We start from the raw sequence: 7,944 nt of genomic DNA, 5'->3' as shown, positions 1-7,944 counted from the left end.
GGGAAAGCAACTCAGTAGATGTTTGAACACTGAGATGATCAGAAAACATTTCAAAACAAGCTAACACTGTGTTCTTAAATGCTTTGGAAATGCTACTGCAAATCTGCTCCTGGTCAAGTGGTAAGCATGTGTGCTTAATTTGAAGTATTGATTTCATGATCAAGCAGTATCCACAGTATTGATAGATGTCCCTGAATCAGGGCCTTAAAGTATGCAGTGCTGCTCTAATTAGCTACTTCTGTCATTTCACCATGACCTCTTAATTTTATATGATTGGAGTTTTACTAGTTTATGAAAGAATATAAAAGCGTTCAATAAGAAAGCAGTAAACAGTGAATCAATTCAGTCCATTCTCATGAGGGGTTTGATCCTGGGATATGCTGAGCATTGACAGTGCTTAGAGAAGTCAACACAGAAGCCATTGTACAACTTCAGGTAACTCGTCATCAAAGCAAACCATAAGATTTTCTGGTTATCCACATTTTCACATGCCAATAAAAATCTTAAAGCAAAAAATACAGCAGTATTGTCATTTAAAGGGGTCTTAAGAGACTGGAACATTTAGTATTCAGCAATAAATGCAGAGGACAGACACACTCTAGAACTAGCCAACTCTCTTGCAATATTATTTAAAAGATGACAGCACCAAGACAAATTCTGAAGAAATGCACAGCTGAGTACATTTGTATTAGGAAGCATGGAGTTTTAGCAGGCACAGCTCTTGCTAATTTTCAAAGAGGTTGTAGTTCTGTCATTGATCAGTAAATTGTCAGTTTCAGCATCCCATTCCATCCCAAAAAACCAGATGAAAAAACTCATTATATCTTGTTTACATTCAAACAATTACAGTAACCAGAAAACAACAATCACAAATTTGCTTACATATCATCCTGCAATTCCACCCCATAAAAAGATACAATTTAAAGGTTACCTTTATGGTATTGATACACTATTTCTACCTATAAATAAATTAAGTTTGTGAGATTAGAAAGTACAGTGACCTTCTTGAAACAGTGTAGGAAAGCAATTAGCTCAAGGTCATTTGCTGATCAGAATGGCTTAGGAGGATAGTTTAGTCCTGAGCTGCTGACCAGGACAATGAGATTTATATATCCTTGTTTGTAGATACTATGATATTTGTTTAACACGTCTGTCTGGATAATATTTGCACTGAACAAGCAGGGGAGAAAGGATAAAAGAGCCAAATGTCAGCTATTTTATGTTTGTGTGTACAACAAAAGGGAGAGTTTATAAATGTCAGCAACTGGTTTTTGTGTTTCACTCCTTCAAAACATCTTGCAACAAAAAAATTGGATGTGACAAGAAATTAATCCATATTGTGATCTAATTATTTTTGGAATTATGGGAAAAATGTAAGATGTCTAAAATATTTAATTGTGAGAAGTGTCTAATAAGCTAACTTTGCAGTGAACTTATAAGACTTTTAAACACTTGTGCCAGGTTTGAGATGCCTAAATAGCCAGAAGACTGTGGTTTTCTCTTTCAGGGGTATACATGGAATACACAAAAAAAAATTGTCTACTTCTTACAATCCAGACCAAGGCCTGGTCACAGAGTCTTCTTACTGCCATTGCATAGTCACAGGGGAAGGGGTTTTTTCCCAGGTAGGCTGGAGAGGGAGGGTGGGTTGGGGAACCCAGACTCCCGGGAGGGCTGGCAGAGCTGGGGACTGCTGTGCTGAGCCACATCCTTCTGCCAGCCTGGATGCAGTGGAAGTGGTGCCTCATTCACACGGTGAAGTCCCAGCTTTTGGGAAGTGTTTACACAGAAACTGATAACAGCAGAAAAAACCTGGCTTTATATTTTAAATCTCATTTAACTATCTTGCTTTTTCTCACTAAACCACCTCTGTGACAGATTACCATTTCAGGCAGTGTTGTTTGGAGCATCTATACCATGATCAAAAGCCTGTAAATACTTGTTTACACCCCCTTCTACTAACACAATCTGCTGTTGTGTGTTTTCATATCAAGGTGTAACAAGGCAAAAAGGAAATGCTCACCCAGGAGACTCTCCAGAGAGTTTGCCAGAAAATTAGATAGGCTGAGCCAACCTGTGCAAACCAAACTGAACTGTCATGATCACAACTACTGGCACAACCAAGTCATCGCTTGTTTAAGGGAGTCCTTATGGTTGAGTAACTCAGATATGATATGGAAATGAAGGAATTTTGCTCAGCTCCTTTTTGGGGGGTTACCTATAAGCTGTAACCAAGGAACACAAAATGAAATGACAGAAATATCAATTAATAAAAATCTGTATAAGATATCCTTTTCTTTCTGTAATGCATGATATGCAGTGCAGGGTTTTAAGATTAACTCATTGAACACATTTCTCTCTGGCAAGTCAATGCCTTGAGGACATCTGGGGCTGTGCAGGTTGTTGTCTTTCCCAGTAAAAGCACCCTTGGATCATTACTATCCACATAAAGTTCAACAAGGAAGGAGGGAAGGCAGAAGGAAGGGCAGAAACACTCAATACCCTGCTCTTTCCCAGCCTCTCACTTACTCAATGTGACCCTGGCTCCTGAGCCTCTGCTCTGGCCTTCCTACCTCCAGCCCCCACATACTGACCCTGAAGGCATCTCCCCATCCTCCCCCCGTGCTCCTCACAGGTGGTGGTCAGGTCTGCACCACCCCTTCCACAGCCTAAGGTCAAGAGTCAGCCCAATGTGACTCCAGCTGTGAGGCTCCCAGCAGCTTTCCTGGGTTGCCCACCTCTTTCCTTACACTGTGAGCAGCCAGTGCAGCTGCAGGCACAGCTGCCCCATCAGGGACTACTGTCTCCCATGCCAGGTGTGTAGTGCGGGGCATCCAGTGGTTCCTCCTGAGCTGGAAGTGCCCCATGGACCAGTTCAGCAGTTCCAATTCCTTTCCTGTCCAGTCATGTTAGCAGCAAAAATCATCACTACAAATTCTGTTTTGTTGGTTTGGTTTTTTTTTTTCCTCTTCATATTTTTTATGCAGATTTCAAAACTGTGGCAAATATTTTACAGCAGTGATGAATTTCTTATTACCAAATAATTGGTAACTTTCCACACTGTCTTTGATCACTTAATTAGGTCGAATATATCACATTTTGGAGAAAAATTAATGGAACTTATTTGCATCTGTGTTATAACTTGGACATAGTATAAGACTCCAAAAGAAGAGATGATTAATCTTTCCATGTTTTTGGCAAGATGATGTAACTAGCACCAAGTAAAGTCAGAACTGGGCTCATTGCTTTGTATCTGTCTGAGATGCTGATGTTTGTGAGAAATTCTTACGAAGAGTACGAGAGAAATTATGGTTTTAACGATTAACTACAGCCAGTTTTCATAAGTGGGAAGGGCTACCAGAGCTGCAGGCAAGAGAAAACATGAGGTCTGGGGTGTCCTATGCTTTCACCCTCATACCACTGATCTAAATGGCAGTGTTCTTTCATCAAGAGGTCATTAGGTCAACCAAGTGGTTACGTTCCTAGTAGCTTAATTTGTGTCAAGGGGACTGCATGTTTGTACAATCCATCTGAGAATACCATACGGTCCCACAGGCTTTCAGACAAATTTTGCACTTATTTAACTTGGTGTGGAGTAAGAGTGGGTTCTTGCCATTAGTGCAATTAATTCAAATATATATCATTATAATCTTCAGCAGCATTCACCTATTCAGAAGCATGCTCTCTCTCTATTTTGTGCACATAACTTCCCTTGACATTAACAGGAGGGGATAATAGACATGGAAATGTAAAGAGAGGTTAATACTCTTCCCTGTGACCTTCCCAGAGACATCATATTTTCTCAAGCTGACCTCTCATTATGCTGAAAACTGCAAAGAAAAAACCCCATGGTTTCTGTTGCTTTTTTTGTTCACTTCAGAGACTACAGACATCTGCCCTTAGTACATTCTGTTAATAATTATTTTGAATGTATTCTAAAAATCCACATCATTCCCAAAGAGGGGAAAAACACAAAAGAAACCCCAGTTGGTGAGGGAGGACAATGTGCAACATTATAAGCAGCGCTGGAGCTGCCTGCCGTGATTGCCACTCCGAGATAAAAATCATTCCTCACACTTTGAGACAAAAGTAAATGGCAGTTTGCAATGTTAAGAACCCCTGTGGAAATAAGATGAAATGAGACAAGGCTTCCAGACCTGTGAGAAAAATCAATCTGATGGAAAATTGACAAACTTGTTTAACGTGTCGGCACAAGATCCGAGAGTTGACCCGTAGAGACCTCCACTTAGGCATACCGTGAAGTTACTGTCAGTTCTCCTAATCTGTTCAATTACACAACAGGATCTCAAAGGGGACTTTTTACCAAACATCACTTTAAATTAACTTTTCTCCTTCGTGTTTTAAACTTGCAGTCCTTCCCCGCCTCTTTGCAGCAACATGGGTAAACTATTAAAAGCCCAGTTTCTTGTCAGTGTAAATGCTACAGCAAGATCAGTTTAAAATTTCAATTGGAAATAAAGGTTTGCAAGGTTTAAAAAGAGAAAAATGTTCATCTTGTTACATGCCACCAAATTAATCTCCACAATAATTTCTCTGAGGCAAAGGTCTATTGTTTTTCTGGTTTAGGGGATGAAGAAATGGTAGCAAAAAGCAGCACACCATCATTTTAATTCTATTAGGAACATGAAACTGTGCCACTTTTCACAGCTATGGGCCACAAAGTGAAACAGAGAACTATTCAAAGTGGAAGATATACTACTGTACTGAACTGACCCTAAATGTCTTTTTTTCCTTGGGGAAGTGGAATAGGATAGGGAGGGAAGATGCTAAATAATGCAAGGTATGAAAAAAATTTAACTTTGAAGATAGGTAGAGCAGAATTTAACAGGGAGAGTTTGAACTGCAGATGACCAAAGAAGAGAATTTGGGATTTTTCATCTTCATTATTTTATTAAATGCATCATTGAAATAAAAGATTAATTCTCCCCCAAATCTGTTATATTTGAACTGAAGGACTCTGAGCTTCAGAAAGCGCAGCAGGAATGCGGTCTATCAATTAAACTCGAGTGCCAAGACCCATTGACATTGATGGGTGTTACAGCGCAAGTGCCCAGAAATACTATTTGATAGGTTCATTTTCACAACTGCATTCTGTTGACCAGCAAGCTCATAGAGAACGCCACAGTAGCCACAGTAGTCTGTCTGCTATTGATTTGGAGTAGGTGTGGATCATGTGATGTATCTTGCTGCTGATGTGCCTTGCTCTTGTTGATTTTGGTAGAATTAGGCTCTGTATCAGGTTCTTTGCTGGTTTTCAGTTTTATAGTTTGATTTTTCTACTGAACAGATTGAAGGTGAGAGGCAAAAATTCATTTTATATAGTAAGGAATGAAGAATTAAATACCAAGATGAATCATAGTGAATTTTTCTGGGGGAAAAAAGTGCACATGGAGAAGAAATTGTATAGGAAGAGGGCAGAAGCAAACAGCTTTTTTTTCATTCAGAAGGGATTAAGTGATTTTCTACCATTCTTGTTAGAACATACTGGGGGAAGAAGGCTTACTTCTGTAACCACTTAAAATACAAGAGGCATCAAATTCAGAACATCTTAGTTTTGTTGGAAGTAATAATGTCATCATAGTGTCAACAGCTCTTGATAGAACAAAATACAACCAACTGCTCGAATAGATAGCACTTTAAAAAGTTCTGTTTAGATTAATACTGTGTTCTTGGTTTGAAGATTTAAGGTAAAGGTTAACTGTAATTTACATTAAATACCTACTTTATTACTGTGTTTGCACTCCTATCAGAGATAGCTCTATTTTAGAGAGCAATAATTTCTAAATGTTTTCTTTTGTATAAGCCACTGTTAAGGCTCATTGGAAACTTTTTAAAAAGTAGTAAGTATTAACTCTTTTCTCACTTTCTGACTGACCTGAGAAAGACCTTGTTGCTCTTTTCACCAGCCAGAACTTTATACAAGCTATGCTTTTCACAGGCTTTGAAAACTTCAGCCTCCTCAGAGTCTGCAGAAATTGATGTAGGTTAGACTCAGTAGTAGACAACCTGTGTTTGCGGATTTTTATTGCTCTCTAGCACTCTGTAGGTCCTCAGACTATCTACACTTAGAGGAAAAAATTCTGACCTAGGGAGTATGGAGGTCAGTTTTAAAACTGTAGCTGAGGCCAAGGGGGCCCAAATCTGTATCTCCATTTTGAAGGGTCATCAAATGGCAACTCCCTCAAGCCTGATCCCTTAATCCAAGAGCACAGGTGGCACATTATGACTAGTTATTCCAGCTAGCTCCTGTATGTTGCTTATTTGGAGAGTACAATAGGTAACACAGTTTTCAGAGAGGTCCTATGCATCTATGGTCACTCTTATTAATAAAAGAGAATAAAGTCAAACTTTGCTCAGAATTGGAAGGGTAGTATTTCTACTCTTTTATGGAAGCTTTTGGTGGACCTGAATGCTTTGTGACTTCAGCTACAAAGGAGATTCAGTATTACTGAGCATTAACCCTACCACTGATGCTAGTACAAATGTTAATGCTGAGTACTTAGTACTTAACACTAAGTATCTTCTAAGCAAAGGGCCAAGAACAAGGTGTAACTAATATGATAAATCTCATTAACACATACATAAGAACAGAGATCACTATAATGACAATGAGGTGGCCTCCATACTAAATGCTAGTGCAGTATAAATGGCTTTAGAAGCAAGTTTAACTGAGCCTTGAGGAGTGTGGTTAGAAAAAATACTTCAGGGGTGACTCTAGGCAAGTCAATACATTAAAAAACAGTCCCTGAAATGTAGCTGCCAGCAAGTTAGGCTGGTTGTTTGCAGACATCCTAAAAGGAAGCTCAATCTACATATCACTTGCTTCTCATTTATTTTACTTGTGCTTTCTGTCAGGAGAAAAGACTCTTCCCTTTATTAGACAGCATCAAACAAGGGGAGGGAAGGACAGAGGTACATGCATCAAGAAAGTCCTTATTTTTGCTTTTTTTTGATGCAAGCTTGACTTACAAGAGAAATTTCTGTGGCCTTTATCGTAACAGTGTATGGTCAACTTCTGTTAAATTTCCAATATGCCCCAAGGACTTTACTCATTTACATGCAGAAGCTTTTGAAATTCTTACCTTTTGTCTTTTACCTGTGGTTTTTGTCTGTTACATCCTGATGATGCAAAGAGTTACCCTTTAGTCACTATCTGTGTCAAGGGTGGATTTTTTTGTTTGTTTGTGGATTTTTTGTTTATTTGTTTATTGTTTGTTTCTCATTCACCTATTTCTCTTATTCCCACATGTTCACACTATGGCAATTTTATCAATTTATACAATTTTATCCTCTCCTAGGCACGCTGGGCAATTTCCTAGACTAGAAACAAAGATATGTTCTGATCTTACAGAAAATTTCTCTTCCTTTAGTGTTGCTGTTGTCACTTCCCAAACATATTCTGTCATGTTGGAAAAGATCCTACATAGATCCTATCCAAGGCATCTTTGTTTCTGCCAAGTACCAGATCTTATCCTTATGCCATGACACATTGGGCTGTAGAACATTTAAGTGTTAGATAGCTTTGGTGGGTTTTGTTTTGTTCTGTTTTTCTTCCTTTTTTTTGTCTCTGTGTGTGCTTTTAAAATGGATTCAGATGTGATATTTCTCTCCAGTTTTCTAGAATATCAACAAGACTTCATTGAAAAAATGATGGGTACAGACAGGAACATACAAAGGTCAGAAAAATAAGTTTCTGAGGGCTGGTAATAATTTCAGTATTTAACAGCTGTCTGCATTTGCTCAACTCTACCTCTGCTAAGGAGATTTCCACCCATGGAAGATTTACCCAAAATACTTATTTTTCAGAGGCAATTTTTTGAGCTTAATTTACTGCACATCCTTGCTGGAATAGTTCTCAAGCCTTTGCAGATGCAAAGTCACAGGGAGCTGCCTGGATATATATGATTTTACACGCCTTGCAGA

Source organism: Corvus cornix, chromosome Z, assembly GCF_000738735.6.
Source record: "Corvus cornix cornix isolate S_Up_H32 chromosome Z, ASM73873v5, whole genome shotgun sequence".
Lineage (NCBI taxonomy): Eukaryota > Metazoa > Chordata > Aves > Passeriformes > Corvidae > Corvus > Corvus cornix.
This window is presented reverse-complemented; position numbering follows the sequence as displayed.